Source organism: Pinus tabuliformis, chromosome 3_2, assembly GCF_031772625.1.
Source record: "Pinus tabuliformis cultivar Carrire ecotype Pingquan chromosome 3_2, CPIR1, whole genome shotgun sequence".
Taxonomy (NCBI): Eukaryota; Viridiplantae; Streptophyta; class Pinopsida; order Pinales; family Pinaceae; genus Pinus; species Pinus tabuliformis.
Genome location: NC_142302.1, coordinates 904689795 through 904712284, shown reverse-complemented (window position 1 = coordinate 904712284; position 22490 = coordinate 904689795).

Below are 22490 nucleotides of genomic sequence, written 5' to 3'. Positions count from 1 at the left end.
TTGTGAAGTGCGAATAGATGAGTTAATGTTGAGCCACTTGCAAGATCCAACACTTAAGGGACATTGATGTATTCCCATGATTTTCGGTGAGAGAACTTGTCATTGATGCATACAAGCCTCAAGTTACTAATAAATAATCTAGCCCTGAACCTAGATAATGTGCTGACGTCGATAGGCCAAGACTTGTTAGAAGGGAGGCATTATGAATTCCCCATCATCTAACGCGAATATGGAATAATGATTTTGGAAGGACTATGGATGGAAAATTTTGTAGTGGATCAAGGTTTATTTAATGGAAAGGAAAATGACAAGAGGGTAAACAAGCGAATGAAAAGAAAAAGGACAAATCAACATGTAAGCGAGATGAATGTCTCCATGAATGGAAAATGTGAAGGAAACATGCGACTCTTTGCAAGGAAAATGGTGATGACGATGCTTAGCGAAAATGCTTGGATAGCTTGTGAATTTGGAGAGGAAAAATGATGGCATTTATGGATGATAGAAATGGATTTAATTGGTTCATGTTTCTTGAAATTGGTCGTAGAAAACCAATCATGCATAATTGGCTTTCTTCATTTCTCCGATTGCCCTGGAATATGAAAATAAACATGGCACTAACATTGCAAAAAATGTAAGTGTGTTGAAAGAGAAGTGATCAATTTCTCTATGTGCATATGAAAAATTTGCATAATTGACAGGTTCATGACGTGTTTTCATTTCATATGGTTAGTCCAATTTCACAATTGCGATAATAAATCCAATTTCTAAAAGAAAACAATTTCCTCAATTTATTTTTGAATCATAGCATTTCATAAAGATAAAGAAATATTATTTGTGAATGCTTAATGATTCTTGCAAAGCAATCCTTAATAAAAAATTCATCAATGGATCCTACAGATAAAGATTTGTTACAATTCTTCTTCTTTCCTGCATCATACTTGAAAACATAATCATTAGACAAAACCAATAAATTTTGAACATGATTTTCTGATTAGAATGCATTGTTTACAAGTAGATCATTGAGTTAAATACATAGCTGCAGAATTGTGTAGTTTCTGTAGCTAAAATCCTAAACAAACAGTTAAGTACACACATCTATGAATTTATGTTATGAACAAATAACTAGTCCAATCTTCAAATTGATCATTACCTCTTCTAGAAAAAAAATAGCAAATAAAACAATATATATATATATATATATATATATATATATATATATATATATATATATATATATATATATATATATATATTATTTTTATTATATATTATTTTTAATTTATCATACATTATTAATTTTAATTATATTAAGTACATAATCCTATAAAAGAAATCAAAAAACTGTGTCTCTACCTAATGACCATATCTAACTGAACTTAAACCTCAAACAAACAAAAAGCTTTGTCAAACATACTACCTACATGAACAAAAATGGCAAAATCGATTATCTTGTGCTCAATGTCCTCACCTCCAAGATGGGTATCACTGTTTGTAGCCAAAACCTTAAAAACTCTGTTGTTAATGGTCAGAATGCTGACATTAAACATGCCACCGCCAAGATAAAAAAACAACAATATTTTTCTCTCCGCCCTTCTTTTCCAAGCCATACGCTATTACTGCAGCTGTGGGTTCATTGATAATATGAGTTACATTCAAGCCAGCAATAACACCAGCATCCTTCGTTGCTTGGCATTGTGCATCATTAAAATAAGCAGGGTCAATCACCACAACATCCTTTATAGTCTTGCCAAGGAATGCTTTTGCATTCTCCTTCATCTTAGTCAAAATCATAGCACTGATTTCCTCGGGGCTAAATACATTTCTGTCTCCATCTCGTACATAAACTTGAATATAAGGTTTCCCATCTTTGTTCACAATCTTGTATGGTACCAGTTTCATATCCTTCTGAACTTCTTTGTCTTCCAAAAATCTTCTGGGATGGTTGCGTCAAAGAGATGTCTCTTTAGATGCAGATGTATACAGATTTTGAATGCTGCGTAAAGACATGGAGCTTCATCTCTCCCAGTGACGGATCTACCTCATGTATATCAGGGAGACCGGATTCTTGGAAGATTGTTTGTAGGAGAAAACTGAATGGTCGTAACTGTCTCTGGGCATTAATTAAAAACCATTTTTTTCTCACGCAATTTTCCAAATAAGGCTCCAGAGAACCCCGAATATATCCCAATCGATTACGAATTTGTGAAAATTATTTTTGGGATTTATAATTGACCCCGTTCTGAGTAAAACCCATGTTTTATTTTTATTTTTTAAATTCGTTTTCATTTGGCTAGAAATCGTGTTTCAAAAATGATATTTTTAAGCTGCTACGCATTTCCTCTGCAAGTATTGCACTCTGGCTTTCTGGGTTACAGGTTACAAACCAATTCCTGATGATTTCCGTATTTTTGCCAAAACTGATACTACCTTGTACAGTTACAATTCTTCTACAAATACATCTGGAGTTGAAAAGGTCATTTTCCCTTCAACGAGAAAACCTTGTGACTATGGGGAAAGGGTTGGCAATGAAAGCAAGGACATTGGAACTTCTCATCCTGTCTATAAGCCGTTTTCATTTAGTGAAGTTGATGGGAGTTTTTATGGTAATCACAAGTTCATTTTCCCTCCAAAGCTTTTATTGAGAAAGTCTCACCTTTTATATTTGATAGGTCCAAGAGGTATGGCTTGGTTTCGTCCATTAAAGCTCCAAGATGTTTTAGATTTGAAATCAAGGTTTTCTAATGCAAAGTTGGTGATTGGCAATATGGAAGTTGGCATAGAAACAAGTTTAAAAACATCCATTATCAAATTATGATTGCAGCTACTCATATACTTGAGCTAAATATTTGGAGAGTCCAAGAGGATGGCTTGGAGATAGGTGCATCAGTTACTTTGACTGAACTTGTAGATACTTTAAAAGAGTGTATTGCACAACATGATGCACATGAGACATCAACATGCTCAAGATTTGTGGAATAACTGAGATGGTTTGCTGGAAGCCAATATGCAACCTATTCAAGCAAGATTTTAATTTTATTTCTTTTTATTCTTTTTCTTTAAATAACAAATTTTGGATTTTGTTTTTAAGCTAATGCAATTCAATTTATTTTTTCCAGGTCGCACAATTTGTCAATTTTCTTGGACAATGAAAATAGTAAAGAAATGAATATAGTAAAAAGAGAACTCATATTTTTTATATTAATTTCAAACTTACATTTTCCTTTATATATATATATATATATACATGATTTTTTCTTTTTTATTATTTAAAATCAAAACATGAATTTTTTTGCTGAAAATATTTGTGATGTTAATGAAAAAAATGAAAGAAAATAAATAAAATTATAAAATATTTTAAAGTCTAACAACTTAAAAAAATGCAATCAAGAACTTAAAAAATATATATATATATATATATATAGATAATCAAGCTTGATTTTATTTCCTAGTTTATCCTACTTGAAAGAATTTTTATTTTTTATTTTTTAAAGTATATGAATGTTTCCAATGGATCCATTTATGGATTAAACTTTCTAAAATGTTCATATCCAATTTTTCGAAATGTCCCGATTGTGCATGAGGACATGAGAAATCGTTTTAACCTTTAGATTTGCCATAAAGATCTCTTGAAGAAAGGATGAATGTCGTGGTGCAATCACGTTTTGATACCATTCTTCAATGTAGTCCTTGTGGTCCAAAAAATGTTTGATCTGCATTCTAGATCCTTTTTCCATAAATGGTTAATATCAAATTTGTTATATTTTTTTTATAAAAATGATATGCAGCTAAATGATTCATGCATCTACATGCTTTAATCATGCATCTAGAAAAAAACTGAAAAATGACCTCTAGAATGAAAGCTAGTTCCTATGCAAACTTCCTCTGTAATGACGCCAAAATGTTGAGGAAAATTAGTTACCTATCATTTAATTGTCAACCCAGGGGTTTCGTAAAAATTGCGAAGCTTGTGTGGATTGTATATGTTAGAAATTAACTTTCAATTTAGATCAATCTAACTACAAAACCAAATAATGACAAACCAAATTCACCTATTCTAATTCAACAATCAACTCAAAAGAAATTATAGTACAATTATAGTACAATGCACAGAATTGAAATCTTAATCTTTAAATCTTGCAGGAATTGAAAAGCACACCACTCTTTCAGAAATGAAGGAAAAAAACAACCATTCTTAACCTCTCACACAGGAAAATATATGAAAGCAAATAAAAACAATTGCTCTTAACTTCTAAGTAGAAATCAAATAAAAATAATTGCTCTTAACCTCTAGGTAGAAAGAAAATAGAAACAATCACTCTTAACCTCTCACACAGGAAAAGATATGAAAGAAAATAAAAACAATTGCTCTTAACTTCTAGGTAGAAAGCAAATAAAAACAATCACTCTTAACCTCTCACACAAGAAAAAATATGAAATAAATAAATCTTAATCTATGAAGAACGATAAATTTCACACATTGTAGGTGGCCAATCCAAAAGCATGAGAGATGTAAAGTTGAGAGGTTCCAAATGCCATAACCAAATCAAAGTGAACATCACTCATGAGAATGGTGCCAAATTCAAATTCTACATTCAAAACATGAGCATTTCCCCAACTTTACACATGCCTTTCAAAGGAGAAGGCTCTCCTATTTATACAAAAATATAAGAAGCTACCTCATTAATAGAGGTCCATTATTCTCTCCCTGGATACCTAGAAAATCTCATAGAGTTACAATCAAAATAGGTAATGATGAGACACATATCATCTTTGACCTTTATCCAAATATCCTTCCATATCTTGAAGGGAATTCGAATTTGAGCATTGGATGCCAGATAAGGGTGCCTTGAAAGTTTCCAAATGACAAACACATGTCGTGAAACTCAAGCCACTTTTAAGTATTAGCAAGTATATGTCAATTTTCTAAGTTTTAACCATTTAATTCACTTATAATACTAGAAATCATTAGCTTTCGGAAAACACAAACGTAACCCCATGTAATCATGAAAATGGAGGCTAATGAAAGGTTATATGGTCATGGAATTGTGACATGTGAGTGAAATGGCGCCGATAAAGGTGAAAGTGGATGATATTTTGAAGACAATTTGGAGACTCTACAACACTTTTGGTGGTGGGTGTTAGTGCCTAGATTTACCTTAGGCTGAGGAAGGTAGGATCCAGGGCCAACATCAAACCACGCTTAACCTAGTAGCTATCCCTACCAGGTTAGGAGAGGGCTCTCTCCGGGTCAATATCAACAAATTATAACCAATGAGGGCTTGTGATGACTGATAGAAATACTGATCTTAGGCTAGGTATATGTGTGAAAGAGTTTGATTGAATGAAATGATGTTTTTGCTGGCTCAAATGGGAAAACAGATTTTGGGTGCGGGGATTGAGGTTCAGTCTTGCAAATATCTCAATGGGGCAAGGTAGGAAATTGTTTTTGGCACTTAAATTTGAGGGAGATGGAAGGATTGGACATGTGAGGATCTGAAGAGGGCAAGGAAAGTCATGGATCCTCTCCAAACAGCTAAAAACATCAAGAAACTAAAGCAAACCTCAAGTATAGCACTGCAATTTCAATGGATTCTACTTACACTCTTGTTTGATTTAGCTGAGAAGAAACAAGATAGATAATGGCATACATAACACATAAGGAAATTCACAATTACAAAAGAAAGCACTGTACCAAGACAAATTGCCACATGGATCCCAAAGAGTGCTGCAAATCCTGGTCTCAATTCCTTAGCCAAAATGCTGATATGAGTCTACAATGAAGCTTAAGGCTTTCTCAAAAGTCCAACCTTCTACCAAAATCCAACCCATACACTATGAAATTCATAAAATATATACATTTTCTCATCCTTGTACTAAGGGATTGAGCTCAACCATTTTCTTCAAAATAGAATCAGTTACATTAAACTTGGGCCGAATTTCTGAAAGTAGGTGTTGAAGATGAAATTATATCTCCTAAACCATAGCACCTGTTACAAAAAAAAATTATTTTTTTGTAGATAAGGTCATTATGGAGAAAAACCACTCTCAAATTTTGGAAATTCATTTCCATTTTCTCGCAATATGTTCCACAAAATCATCTCTAAAACAGAAAATCATTAAGAATTTAAATCTGTGAAAATGTGCTATAAATATCTAGTCACATATCCCAATTAGTGACACTTGTAAAGAAACTAAAAGAGGTTTTTGTTACATGGCTCGTGGTTAACAAAAACCTCCTTGGGTTTTGTAAAATTACTTTCCACCTATTGTAAAATGACCCCACACTAAAATGACTAAAACAGTAAAAAATATGAAAAATTTGCTTTGTTTTAATGTAAGCTCCAAATATCACTGTATATCTCCCACATAGTAGCACTTGTGCATAAAATAAAGGAGGTTTTTGTTATTTGGTATGTGATGAAGAAAAACCTCTTTCACTTTTGAAAATTTCCTTACCATTATTTCAAAAACTGATTTTGTACTAAACTTGTCATTGTGTGTAGCAATTGATCTCAAAACATGCATAACCAAGAATCACTCATTCATTTCAGTCATATCTTCTAATCCGGGAGTTGGTTACGGGAGTGTGATATACTGTTGGAAATACATTTCCGAGCTTCTTCTAATGAACACACTTGTGACATGTTTTGTGATGAACATCATGTGCAAAACATCTAACAAAACCAGACATAGTAAGAGCTCATGTTGATCCCTGGTGATAGGTTGCAAAGACTAGAACTAACATCGGCTCCATTGGGGATGGCAGCTCCTTGGAGGTGCCAAGAACTACAGATATATGGAAAGCAGATAATGTCTCTTCCATCGGGCATGGATGATCAAAAAACTGCAAACCCGAAACAACTCATACCAATCCAAAAACATATACATACTGCAACATGTATATAAACAAATACCGAAAACTGAAATGCTGCCTCAAGCAGCTTATTTATGTACAAATCTAACCCACTTTGCTGCAAAATTGATAGATCAAGTAATGTTGTAATGCCATATCAACCAATCAAGTAACTATGACAAGGATGCTGCTTGAAAGTGCTTCAACCAGGACACAAATGTAAATGCTGACAGCCATACATGCACATAATGAGTCTGGTTATGTAAAAGACAATTTGATCTATCATTCAAACTGAAAAAATACTCCATATATGTGACAATAGGATCAAAGAAACCATACTTTGTTTGCTGCCCCAACTCCTCAATGCATGCTTCCAGCTGCAAACTATCAATGCAAATATCCATGGGCAGCCTTACCTTCTGTTCCTTCTGCTGAAAAAGGTCCCCAAAGAATGGGACTCGACAGTCTAGAGCTTGGGACTGTATTTGGGTCTCCAATTCAATTAGATCTCCTTCAATTTTGATGGCAAACTCCTGCAAAAAATTAAGTTTAACTTCATGGTTGCATCGACAAGATTTCAGATAAGAAGAAAGAGATGAAGCAAAGTTCTCATCTACCTCATCATCTGTGCACATATCTTCCCATTCTCTAAAACCTTGAATAGAGGGCCCCTCTATTTTGAATTCTTCCTCTTTCTCCATCCATGTTTCAAGAAATATATGCAAAAAATCTGCAAAGGACTTAATAGATCTGATAGGAAAACCTTCAATCCATTTTCTACATTTGCCTTGAAACGAATCAAAGAACAATCTGATGAAGACATCTTCCTTTTTAACTCTAAGAATTTCCACAAATGTTTTAAAATTTTCTATATTTTCTAGAGTCAAAGTTAGATCTTCCCCATTGAATTTAGGGCCATTACTCAAAATATATGCATCCTTTGGTAATTGATTAGGAAAACTAGGAAGATTAGAAAAATCGATACATGAATACTTTGAATAAATAGAAGCAACATCTAAGTCCTTTATTTAGCCAATGGAGCCACCATCAATACTTTGAAACTTGGGACTTCGAACAATGGAGTCGCCAGGTAGATGATTTCAGCCTTCATATGTGTCTGACTACTGTCCACCATCAGCAATCAGATCTAACTTGATACATGTACTGGGGCAATTTGCAAGTTAGATGTTCAGTTCATAAGACTAGACCGGAGATTGACTGAAGCAAATTTTATGTACTTTTGCTAATGCAAAGCAAGAGCGTTTCGAAGTCTATCTGGCTAACCTCAGGCTCCGTCTGTAGTCTATAAAACAAAGAACACTAACAAACAAATAAAATTTTCTTCCCCAGTATGGTCGCCACTATGTTAGTGCCTAGATTTACCTTAGGCTGAGGAAGGTAGGATCCAGGGCCAACATCAAACCATGCTTAACCTGGTAGCTAGCCCTACCAGGTCAGGAGAGGGCTCTCTCCGAGTCAATCTCAGCAAATTATAATCGATGAGGGCTTGAGATGACTGATAGAAATACTGATCTTAGGCTAGGTATATGTGTGAAAGAGTTTGATGGAATGAAATGATGTTTTTGCTGGCTCAAATGGGAAAGCAGGATTTGGGTGCGAGGATTGAGGTTCAGTCTTGCAGAGATCTCAATGGGGAAAGGTAGGAAATTGTTTTTGGCACTTAAATTTTAGGGAGATGGAAGTATTAGATAGGTGAGGAGCTGAAGAGGGCAAGGGAAGTCATGGATCCTCTCCAAACAGCTGAAAACATCAAGAAAGTAAAGCAAACCTCAAGTAGAGCACTGCAATTTCAATGGATTCTACTTACACTCTTGTTTGATTTAGCTGAGAAGAAACAAGATAGAGAATGGAATACATAACACATAAGAAAATTCACAATTACAAAGAAAGCACTATACCAAGACAAATTGCCACATGGATCCCAAAGAGTGCTGCAAATCCTGGTCTCAATTCCTTAGCCAAAATGCTGATATGAGTCTACAATGAAGCTCAAGGCTTTCTCAAAAGTCCAACCTTCTGCCAAAATCCAACCCCTACACTATGAAATACATAAAATATATACATTTTCTCATCCTTGTACTAAGGGATTGAGCTCAACCATTTTCTTCAAAATAGAATCAGTTACATTAAACTTGGGCCAAATTTCTGAAAATAGGTGTTGAAGATGAATTCGTATCTCCTAAACCACAGCACCTGTTAGAAAAGTAAAAGAGGTTTTTTTAGATAAGGTCATGATGGAGAAAAAACCACTCTCAAATTTGGGAAATTTGTTTCCATTTGCTCGCAATCTGTTCCACAAAATCATCTCTAAAACAGAAAATCATTAAAATTTTAAATCTGTAAAAATGTGCTGTAAAGATCTAGTCACATATCCCAATTTGTGACACCTGTAAAGAAAATGAAAGAGGTTTTTGTTATATGGCTCATTTTTAACAAAAACCTCCTTGGGTTTTACAAAATTACTTTCCACTTGTTGTAAAATGACCCCGCACTAAAATGACTAAAACAGTAAAAAATATGAAAAATTTGCTTTGTTTTAATGTAGGCTCCAAATATCACTATATATCTCCCACATAGTAGCACTTGCGCATAAACTAATGAGGTTTTTTTTTATTTGGTATGTGATGAAGAAAAACCTCTTTCACTTTTGAAAAGTTCCTTACCATTATTTCAAAAACTGATTTTGTACTGAACTTGTCATTGTGTCCAGTAATTGACCTCAAAACATGCATAACCAAGAATCACTCATTCATTTCGGTCATATCTTCTAATATGGGAGCTGGTTAAAGGAGTGTGATATACTATTGGAAATATGTTTCCAAGATTCTTCTAATGAATGCACTTGTGACATGTTTTGTGCTGAACATCATGTGAAAAACATCTAACAAAACCAGACATAGTAAGAGCTCATGTTGATCCCTGGTGATAGGCTGCGAAGACTGGAACTAACAGTGGGAAAGATGTCATCAAAAGGATCACATTGTGAAACTATACCTGAATCTTAGGAGGAATAATAAACTGAGTTTAGTAAGGTATTAGTATTATAATTTGTTGAACATGTTGAATAAATAGATTCATACTCTAGCTCGATGGGACTGAGCGACATATGGTTACCAAATGAGTCTATGTTAGAGTTATCAGGTATTACCCAAGGATCAAGTGGAATAGTACAAGACAAAAACATATTCATAGGGGAAACTGGAATGGAAATGTTAGGAGGAGGGAGCTTAAAATTAACCCGTACATATGTAGGAGCAGAAAAAAATACAGATATAAACATAAACACAGAGATGTAGCAAGAATAAAACTCCATTTCATTAATATCAAAAAATTGAAATATGCTTACATATAGATTGGAAATGAACTAGCTTGGGCAATGGTAGCTTATCTCTAAGAAGAGATGTGGTGGATACATGCATCTAAACTATGTTATAATGAGGCTTGAAGGCCTATTTATTATTGAGAAACAATGGAAAACCATAAAACTCCAAAAACCTAACCCCAGGAGATGAAGCGCCAAAACTATGGGCTCCATTGGGGTAAATTGGTACATCAAATTACCGAGGTCGTAACTTTGGCATATGATCTTCATTTGATGCACACGATACCTTGTTAGAAATATCTATCTAAAGACTATAAATTTTGATTGTAAATGTGAGTCAGTGACTCACATTTTACTGTTTTCCAAAAAAAAGCATCGGTTAGGACCTCAAAATGGCTTTGAAAGTTCGGGACCTAAAAAACTCCCAAAAATAGTAAATCGTGCTACAATTAATGAAACTGAAAAATTGAAAGAAACAATGGTGGGAGTCTAAGTGGAATAGGAAGGTGGCCACCAATATCCACCTAGCTCAATCCTACCCCCTTAGGAAGAAATGGCCGCCATTGTGTTGAGTGCCTCCATGAGATGGGTAAACTTCTGTTAAACTTGGTCCATGGTGAGCCACTTGCCTTGGTGCAAGAGCTAGCCAGCTTTGACAACCCGATATAGTTGGATCTTCTACTGGAAATTGTTCTTGATCTGCATGTCCATGATTCAATAAGTTGTGGCTTGTTCCATGCAGTCTGGGTGTAACTCTATTGGTGTTAGTTGTTATGTAATGTCTAATATGTCTAGAAATGGTAAATTACGACTAAAGGAGGTCCACATTGAACACTGTATGCAGGCCAAGGAATGGGGGAATGCTGAGCTCAAAAGCATTGTCTCCCAAAACATTGGTAATGTTGTAAGGCCCATATTGAAGTGGTATATTTCTGATGGTCTTCGGTAAGGCATTCTTTCTACAAATGCAACCAAACTTTGTCACCCACCTAAAACTTGTGTGGCACCTGATGTTGATCATGTCCCTGCTTGTACTTGACATGGACTTCTCCAAGATATTTTGAACCTGCTGGTGGATGTGTTGGATGCATCCAATAAATTTGGTTTCTTTATCAGCCTCAAATAGTACATGTGTGGATTATGTCTGTGTAATCACATGAGGCATGCCAACATCCATCAAACACAATGGTTGAAATCTTAGACCCACTTGAAAGGGACTGTGACTAGTCGAGCTATAGAGAGCTCTATTATAAATGTGTTTCACATAGGGAAGGCTCTCATCCTAGGTTCGTGGATGCTTGGAGTTTTACATACGGAGTATGTGCACTCTTATGCTGTTGATGACCTATGTTTAGCCATCAATCTGGGGAAGGAATGCAGTCGACTTGGTGAGCTTAGTGTCCAATAGTGTCCAGAGGCTTGACCAGAATGTGCTCAAGAAACTGCCATCCTAATATGATATAATGGTCTATGGGATCCCAAAATGTACCTACACTCATTCAAAGAATAGTTTGGAAGTGTCCTCTATTGTGATACTCTTCTTGCAAGATGCTAATATAACCATATTAGAAAATCTATCCACGACCACAAATACACAGTCATTACCGTGCTTGGTATAAGGGAGGCTAGACATATAGTCTATGGAGATGGATTCACAAGGCTGGTTGGGTGTAGGTAGAGGAGTGTATTAGAGTTTTGGCCAATAAAAGTACTTTTGTAGTATGACCAAAGTTTCTTTCACACCAAAGTATCCTGCGACCCGACTGTAGTGCAACTCTCAAATCAGCTTGGGATGCTCACTTAAAGGAGCACAAAGGTGGCTCATGTAGCATAATAATGCATCCTAGATGTGGAAATGAAGAATTTACTTTCCATCTACTAGAATCTGGTATGTGGAGGCGAACTCAAGATATTTTTTGTACAGATGCAGCCGTCTAGAGGTCTCATGGCCACAAGAGTTGAGAACAGTAGTCAGTGTTATAACTAGGGTTCAGCTGAGGCAGTCTACAACATGATTGGCGCTTCCCTTTTTTATTTAATTTTCAGGTGGAATTGTTGCAGATATGTAGACCACTTCTGATGGTGATAATTCTACAACTTCCATTATGTCTATATAAACAAAACAGGTCAGTGATCAGTGTGGATGATCGTCTCCTTCCCCAAAATGTAATGCTTCCATTTCTGGCAATCATGCATGACCAAATACATTTCTTTATCATAGGTGGGGCACTTCTAAATTGTATCAGAAAGTGCCTCAATATGATAGGCCACTAGATGCCCACGTTAGGTGAGGATTGCACCAATAGCATAGTTGGAGGTGTTTGTCTCAATTTCAAATGGTTGCTACAGGTCTGGCAATGTGAGTACCAGTGCAAAGCAGAGGTGACGCTTCAACTCAACGAACACATTATGTTGCAACTCAGACTAGGAAATTTTTTATTTCACTCTTCCCTTGGTAATCTAACCCAAAGGCCAATTGATATGGGAGAATCCCAACATGAACCTTTCATAAAAATTATAAAGGCCCAAAAAGTTGCGAAGTTCTATTAGAGTGGTCGAGGCTGGCCAATCACAAATGACTTGGATCTTAGTCGAATCCACCTGCATGCCTCCTCATCTATGATGTGACCCAGATATTAGACTTGGCTCATGCCAAAGGTGCATTTTTCCAAGTTGGCACATAGTTTATGTTTTCGTGGGGTTTGAAGGACCTGCCAAATATGTTGCAAGTGTTTTTCCCAACTCTTGTTGAAGATGAGGATGTCATCCAAATAAAAAACCATGAATGAGTTGGTGAAGGGCTGGAAGATGTCATCGATTAGCCTCATAAAAGTAGTGGGGGAATTTGTCAACACGAAGGGTATAACCAAAAATTCAGAAAGGCCTTCCTTGGATTTGAAGGCAGTCTTCTGTACATATGTGAGCTCTACTAGAACCTGGTGATAACTAGACTCTAGATCGATCTTGCTGAAATACTTGGCCCCCTTGAGTTGGTCCATAAGGTCATAAATCCATGGGATTGGATATTTGTTCATCACAATAATTTTGTTTAGTGCCCGGTAATCAATGCAGAGCCTCCCGGTCCCATCCTTCTTTTGTACAAGTACAATTGGGCTCCCAGAAGGCGAGGAACTTGGTTGGATGTGCCCTTTTTGCAGAAACTCTTAGATTTTTCACTTGATATCTTCATTTTCTAGAATGGAGCGATGATATATCAGCCCATTGGGTAGATATGCTCCAGGAGTCATATCGATCGAATTCTTGACCTAACAATTCAAGAGTACCCATGTAGGTGAGAAGAAGATGTCCTCATATTATTCCATGATCTTGTCCTCATGCTTCTGCTGCATGGAGGAACCATTCTGGAGGGCCATGGATGTAGCTACAATCTTCCCCTTAATTTGAGTGTGAATTATAAATAAAAAAAAATTCTCGATCTGAGAGATGATATTACTGCATTTCTTAGCAGAGATCAAAGGGATGGCGATATCTGGGGCTACCTCAGGTACCCTGTATAACTTATTTCCCAAAGAAATAATAATAGTGTGAGTCATCAACTCATACATGATATGACGCTTCCGCAAGTATGGTTGGCCTAATAATACATCACAAACTTCAAGAGAAGTGACATCACACAATACCTAATCTGTGAATGGCTTGATGTTGTAGGGAAGGTGACACTGCTGGATGATGCAAAGATTTCACCATTGGTGAAGCCACCTGATGGTGTACAATTATGGGTGTGGTGTTGTTAGTAAGCCCAACCACTTCACAACATCTACTGAAATGAGTTTCTTTTCGCTCTTGCTGTTGACAATGAATTGCAGTGGTGAAACCTTCACCCACATCTATGAGTAGAAGAGAGGATCCCCCTCCTCCAGATCTTCGGGGTCAATCTTCTGGATCTTGGTGGTGGCAGCAAAGGCAGTGGGATCCACATCAATAATTTTCTTCCCTTTGTCATTCCCTTGTCAAGTTCTAACTCAAATTGGGAACATGCATCTGACTCTAAAGCCTTTAGCTCAACCATCATTGACTATTTGGCTTGACACTCACTTGCATTGTAAGTGGGGCTCTTATGGAAATCACACCACTTTCTTGTGTCCTTCTTTGTCTTCATGGTGTTTTTCTTTACTTGTGGCTTTGATGGGTTGTCCCGGGTCACCATGTCTTAGATTTGTCCTTTGTTATGCGGTTTGGGGGCACCTATGCCTTCCTTGAGATTCGTAGATCCAAATCCTTTCTTCTTGTATTTAAAATTCTTCTCGATATTGACGTTGTATCAGTAGGCGACGCCAACCAAGGATATTTCTAGGAACTCCATCTCATCCTAGATTTATTTTTGGAGAGAACCACGGTACTTGAGTAGCAGATGTCGCTCAGAATCCTTGACACCCAACTTCGTGTGAAGGGTATGAAAAATATTTGTGAACCCAGACACGTCTTGGTCCTTTCCCTAGCACAGTGTGGTCCACTTTATGTACTTATATCATAGCTCCTGAAAAGGTAATATAACTCCTTGATGGCATCTCTAAAAGAGTTCCAAGTGGGTAGCACTGAAAACAGTGAGGGTTCCCTCTCATTGTTCTGCTCACAGTGGGTTTCCCACTAGTCCTTGATGTGGGGGGTCACTTTGAGGAGCACAAAAGTAATATTTTCCCTATTGGAAAAATCATGAACTAAAAAATACCATTCCAACAAATTTAACCATCTATCTATGGCATTTGTATCTATCTCACCTTCAAATATGGGAATGTAAAAGTTGACTTGTACCTGGAAGAGAGTGGTACCTTCAGAGTGGCTGCCAGATGAATATGTGTCACCTGTGGGGATCCGCCAAAGGATCTAGACAATTTTTTCCATCATCGCATTCCTCGTTCACTTGAGGGCTTCTTAGAGAAATATTTTGAAGGGATCTCTTGCTCCTTCATCTTTGTTTTCTTCTTCCATGTGAGGTCATTGGGGTTTGCAAGGTTGTTCTTACAAATGTTCAACCAGTTCGAGCCCTAAAAGAGAAAGCTTCTCTGATACCACTAATCCAAAATTATGTAAGAATGTAACATAATACAAATATAAACATAAACAAAAATATGCAACAGGAATAAAACTTCATTTCATTAATATCAAATAACTGAAATATGCTTAGATACAAAATGGAAATGAACTAGCTTGGGCGATGGTAGCTTATCTTTGAGGAGAGATGTGGTGACTGCATGCCTTTGAGTTGTGTTACAATGAGGCTTGAAGGCTTATTTATTATTGAGAAACAATGGGAAACCATAAACATCCAAAAACCTAACCCTAGGAGATGAAGCACCAAAATTATGGGCCTTCTTGGGGTAAATTGGTGCATCAACTTACCGGGGTCGTAACTTTGGCATACGAGCTACGTTTGACGTGCATGATACCTCATTGTAAAGGTCCATCTGAGGAATATAACTTTCAATTGCAAAGAAGAATATTAGCCCATTTTCAAAATCAAAATCATCTAGGGTTTCAAAATGGATCCAAAAGTTCAAGGCCCAAAACAGTTTCAAAAATAGTAAACTATGCTACAATTAAAGAATTTGAAAAAATGAAAGAAACAATGGTGGGGATCTAAGTGGAATAGGTAGGTGGACACCAATATCCATGTGGATCAGTCCTCCCCCATTAGGAATAAATGTCCCCCATTGTGTTGAGTTCCTCCATGAGATGGGGAAGCTTCTACTGAACTTGGCCCCTCATGAGCCACTTGCCTTGATGTAGGAGCTGGCCAACTTTGACAACATGATACATTTGGATCCTCTGTTGGCGATTGTTATTGATTTTCCTATCCATGATCTAATCAGTTGTTTCATGTTCCATGGAGTCTGGGTTTAGCTTTGTTGGTGTGAGTTGTTCTGCAATGTCTGATGTGCCCAATAATGTTGGGAAGTATGACTGAAGGCGGTCCACATTGAACACTCGGTGCAGGCTAAGGAAAGGGGGAATGTTGAGATCAAACACATTGTCTCCCACAACCTTGGTAATGGTGTAAGGCCCATATTAAATTGGTATAAAATTCTAATGGGCTTTGATAAGGTGTTCTTGTTATAGACATTTTTGGGCACTGCAACCCCAATCACACATGTCCATAAACCAAGGGCTCCTAAGTCCCTAAAAGTGTTGTTTCATACCCTAAAAGAACAAGGTCAACTGGTTACATCATCTCCCAGAAGTTCTCCATAGGAAACTACTTAGAACTGGTCAAAACTGGACCATATAGGTTGCTCAGTGCTAAGGGTGTGATGCATCCCACCTACCTAGTGTAAAGGGTGCGATGCATACTAAAAAGCCCTTCTGTAGGGTGCGATGGGCAAGAGTGGACAAATGGAAGAGATAGTTTTCGAGGTGGATGATCATAGAATCTTCCATAAACTTCTCCTATGACACTTGCCTCTCTGAATTCACCCAGGGATGAGTAGGAGATCATCAATCTCCAAGTGGAATCAAGAACTATCAGAGAGAGGACACTAATCAAAATCCCAGAAGTTGACTCAATCCCCTGCAATCATCTATATATGGATCCCTCATCCCAGAGATCCAGAGGCTGGAATTTTGTATCTTGTAAGGAAGTGTTGTGGTTTCTTGGTGGAACATCATAGTGTTGGGTGATCTAAGCTTTTCATGAGGTGAAAAAGAGCTTTCATGCTGGGAGGATGACGTTGGGTCTGAACAATTAGTTGTAATCCTCTTTGCTATTCTTGATATTAATAAAGCTATTCAAGTTTTCCTCCACATTCTTGTATGTTTGATGATATATGCATTTGTGTGGTCAATATATATCTGGTCCTATATTGTTTATGATTGTAGATCTATGTTCTTCGATAGTATTATGCTGCTTTGATTCCACAGGTGCTCTTTGAAGCTGGGTAGATGAAGGAAAAGCGGCAAGGATCTATCAGAAGGGAGAGGAACCAAGCAAGGAACCAAGCGCAAGACTGAGGTTGGTGTCCTTCATTCCCCTCTTATCTACTTCTCATAAAGGAAAGCAAAAGTAGTTTTAGTTTGTTTGTTTCTAAGATAGCTACCAGTCTTAGTGGGACTAGCAGCTCCGAGTGGACACTAGATTTCCTGATAACAAAATGGCGACTCCACTAGGGAGCGAATAGATTGTTTGGTTGTCTATATTTGTTTGTTTTATAAACTTACATATGGAGCTTGAAGTCAAGCCAGCTAGCCTTCAAATTGCATTTGCTATGCAAGTGCAAAGTAGATCAATGCTGCTTCAGTCTATCTCCGAGTTTTGTTTATAAACTGAACAATCGATTTGAAAACCTTATAATTGCCCTAGTGGTGGCTCTAGTAACCTCATTATATCAACCCCTGTGATTTATATTTACTGAACATCACTTGCTCGGCCTAAATCCTTGAACTAAGCTGCAAACTGTGACCTGGAACCAAGTTGAAGTCTCATCCCTGGACCATCGCACTTTCTCCTCTTGGGAACCTGGATGCATCGCACCTCCCGTGTGCAGTAGGTGCACTACATCGCACTTTCCCTATGTTGCAGGTGCGCTGATCAGACAAGACCTCTTCTGCTCTCAGATTTTGGTTTCTGTGTTCACTCTCTTCAGCTTTATTCATGAGTTTTGCTGTCTATGATCAGTATACCACTATGGAAACACTCTTTCTTTCCATCATTCCGCCTCCATTGTGCAAAGAACTGTGAATTTTTTTGTCTATTGTGCGCCATTTACAGTTCTATTTTACAAAAAGTAGCATAATCAAACTGTCGTCTTTTGATTTGAAAGTGTCACAAGTGTTGTTTTTAGTCAAAGAAAAGAATTCTATTGTTCTTGATGGTCGGTTATACAGTTACTCTTGTATTTGATTTGAATTAGTAGTTTTTCAAGTGTCGAAAGCAGTCTTCAATTCAAAATAGCAAAGTGTCGTCATTATCTTCCTTTCATTTTTGAAGAGAAATTTGTTAGTACTGTTGCTTTGAAAAGATAATTCAGATTTGTACTTAGCATTATTCTTGTCATTCACACATTAAGAAAGCTGAAAACAAATACATGCATGTGCATTTGCATTTAGACTGCTTGTTGGTTTGATTTAGGATAGTGCATCTAGTGTGTGCTCTCTGCTCTATGTTGAAAGAATATCGTCTCTCTTTCTTTAGTAGCTAGGATTTTCATTGCAAAAAGAAGATTAAATGATTGTTTATCATCTTAGATTGCATTCTAGGAATTGTATATCTACATCACGCGGTGAACCTAAAAGGCAAATTTCTTAAGAAATATCAACTGTAAAATAAATTTAATGAACATAAAAATGCTTTGGAACCTAACGCACAACATCTAGAAGTCTAGGCTATAGATGTATTTCGGTGTCGTAAAGCCTGGTAACTGTCGCTTTCACTGTTGGTTGGGTGATTCCTCCTCTTTGAGATGAAAAGTGCCAGTGCGGACTTGTGCTCCCACGTACTGTCGAGTATATATTGGGGGACCACAATAGGATATATCCTTTATCCATAGGAAGCTGTGTTTGCTGCCCTATCGATCGCAATGCACTGAACACAGCATTCGGGAAGATTGATTGTCGTACCGTAAAAAGTATTCTACAGTTTTGTGATTGGTTTGGTAATCCTTCTGTCTAGATTTCCAGAGTAGTCTCTTTCATTCCTTTTTAGACTCCTTAAAGGAAAAGGTCCATCTTAGCACTTGTCACTTCAGGCTCATTAAAAACGAAGGCGACTAGAGTCATCTTTTGTTTTCTCTTGACTCTTAAAAATTGAAAAAACAAGTTGTGTCAAAGCATCTAAAATTCATTTAATTCGGAAACATTTTCCCCTTTATTTTTGGTTGATCGAGTAATCTTCAATCGTGTAAGAAAGTCAATTGAAACCCCGTCGTTCACGGAGACTTATGAGTCAACCATCTTTGTCCCCAGAATCAAAACTATTATGAACAAAGTGGACTCGTTTAACCGGTTCAAAGTCCCCTTGTCTGGTTGGAACAAGTGTTCTGACACCCTCGGAGACTCCGGTTACTCCAAAAATTTCTGGTATCCCTACCTCTATGGAAGAAGTTCTGCAGCCACTAGAGGACAGTAGAACTGATCCTAGTGTGAAGGTAAACACTTCTATTCCCGAACCGGCTCCATCTACAGCGGATTCGGAAGGTGTTATTCCCAAAACATCTGTCGCTGCAGAATCTATACCTTCTTTGGCACCGGAAGTATTTTACGGACCTAACGGTCTACCTCTTCCACCTGGTTTGATTGCTATAGAAGAGATTGTGGAGGATCCGCCATCTAGTACTCCATCGCATTGTGGAGTTGGGATCACCCTATATCCTTCTTCATCGGAAATTAGTATACCATTATCGAAAGTTCCTTTAGAATCGTTAGGAAATCTTTTGGATAGACTAGATATGTCTAAACAACCGTCGACATATAGGACTGTGTCATCTGACATAGCAGCGGCAGAACTTCCTTCTGCCACTCCGACAATGTTTGTCGGTGTACCATCTGTTGCAACTAGCTCTCAATCGCTGGATGGAATCCATCCAAGGGCTGTTTCGACAGTATGGTCTGTTCCCATTTGTTCGTCCGGAATAATATCTGGTATCTCTTATGTTGAGTCTCAGCAAATTGATCCTTCGCAGTGTCAATTTGGGCAGTCCGATCCTCAGAGGCAAATCATTCCCTTAAGCGCTAGATTACCACCGTATGGGGGGCAATATGCCCTTTCATTGTCTCCTATGGGAGGTCAAACATACAAAAGTTCACAACAGAATTTAGGTTATGCTGGAATTACTTCCAGTGGTTGGATACCAATACTACCTCAACAACCAAGAGTTGTATACTCAATGCAACAAAGTCTGCATATGTCAAATATCCCCACTACACTGGCTATTGTGACGGTGTCACAAGTACAAGCATTTCTTGTTGTATACAAACCTCAAGTCTCTCAGGTCGGAATCCAACAGCCCCTTGTCCCTGTGACGCCACCACAATCATCGATTAGTGGCTCCTTAACTGGAGTGACCCAGGCTCAAACGGGTACCATTACCCCTCATCTTGGTCAAACAGCTAGTATTGGACAATAGCACATGGTCTTACAACCATGGCTGGTGAAATATCAACAACCACAATTCCAACAAGTTTACCAAGGATCTGAGCACCAATTCTTTGCAAGTAATGGGCAGCCGTATATTCAAAATGGTCAACATCAACCATTTCATATTGGTTATGCCCATCAACCTTACCAAAGTTATCAACATCAAATGCATTATGCTGGTATGCAAAGACCCACTTCTCAGGCAATCCCATCTTATCTTGGGTATGCTTCGCCAAACCTGAATCAACAGTTGCCCTTCGTGGCAACTTTAGAGTTACCAGATCTAAATTGGCTAACAAACGATCCAATCACTTACGCCCCTTGGTGGCCAGTGATTCCTCATAAACTTCCATCATATATTCCTAAATTTAATGGAAATCTGGGTGAAGACCCGTCAAATCATGTGATGACCTTTCACCTGTGGTGTTCATCTAACACTCTAAATGATGATTTGATCAGGCTTCACCTTTTTCAGCGAACATTAACTGGTCCGGCAGTAAAATGGTATATTGAATTGCCTAGAGCTTTGTTTGATAACTTTAGTACCCTAGCCACAACATTTTTAACCCATTTTTAGTTACCCATAAGGTACGAAATGGGAACAGAGCTTCTTACCAATTTCAAGCAAACGACAACCACTCACATATCCGATCATATTCATGAGTGGTGACATCGTCGTAGAATGGTAAAAAAATATGTTCCTAATCAGCTGTTGGCTGAATGGTTTATTAAGTCATTGTTACCTTCTATTACAGAAGATGTGGCAAAGGGAGGAGTCGTCACTGAAGAGAAATTCATTGCTCGTGTGCAATATTTAGATTTTATCTATACTCAGTCTGGCACGCTCTACGATAAAATCCCTGATGCTCCTAGACCAAAATTTTCCATTCCTCCCTCTCCTAAAACAAACAAAGACTCTCATGCCGGGGACGGCGTGATAAGAATGACCAACACGAAAACCGTAAAGGCTAAGTCGAAAAAGGCCCGTATGGTTTCAGGTCAAAATGCAAATGAAGAACTTCTCGCCTTGGAAGTAAATGCCTTATCGACTGACAAAGGAAAAGAAACCAAGCAACCAGGAGGCAAGAAGAAAAAAAAAGGGAAGAAGAACAAACAGGAGGAGTCATCCCCTGAAAAATCTTCTGCAAACCCTTCTGGAGATAGGAAACCAAATCGTCCATGCCTTATATGTGATGAGGATCATTGGACAAGAGAGTGTCCATATAAAGCTGAGCTTAGAAAATTCTTCAAGAATTCAAAAACCTCGGCGGTATTGACTGACCCGTTTCCAAATCCAGGAACAAATCTGGTTGCTAGTGACAATGCTTCCCCGTCCCAAGTGCTAATGTTGTCGGTTTCGAAGCAGCAAAATGATGCTTTGATATCGACAAGGAATAAATATTACGGGAATCCACAGCCGTTTAACAACAAGGCTAATGATCAACCTAGTAGTTTGAAAACAACTTCGACCGAAGTTGTGCCACCCATCATTCCTGAACTAACGATAACACCGCCAAAGGGAGTAGTACACAAATTGACATTTAATCCTTGTGCCAGAGCAACACAACATTATAATATAGTGGACGATCTAGCCCGATCACCATCCGCTATGTCGACACTTGAGGTACTGCAAAATTGCCCCTCCCAAAAGCAGGATTTATTATCAGCAATAGGTGGGATTGACCCAATGGATTCCAATCTTGTGTCCTTTAATCATAAAGGATATGACCCTCAGTTACCAACTCAACCATCTTTCCTCATTCAAGTGAAAGTCCTCAACAAAACTGTTCATCGAACAATTATTGATGAGGGGGCATCTACATGTATTATGTCAATGAGTTGCTAGAAAAATTTAGGATCTCCACCCTTGTCATGATCTTCGACGACATTAAAAGCATTCGATGGATGAACATACACCCCATATGGGATTTTAAGTAACTTGCAAGTTGAACTGGGGGCAAAACAGTAGAAATAGATGTTGAAGTAATTGACGGAAACCTCGATTACAACATTCTACTGGGAAGGCCCTGGATATATCCTATGGCAGCCGTTGTGTCGACCTACTTCAGGAAGATTGCATTTCCCTTTCAATGAGGAATTACAATCATCGACCAACAAACATTTCTGCCCAAAAGTTCACAAGTTACGGGAAGCATTCCGATGATCCATGGAATCCCTCATTCGCTTCAAAATATCGGAGTAGACCT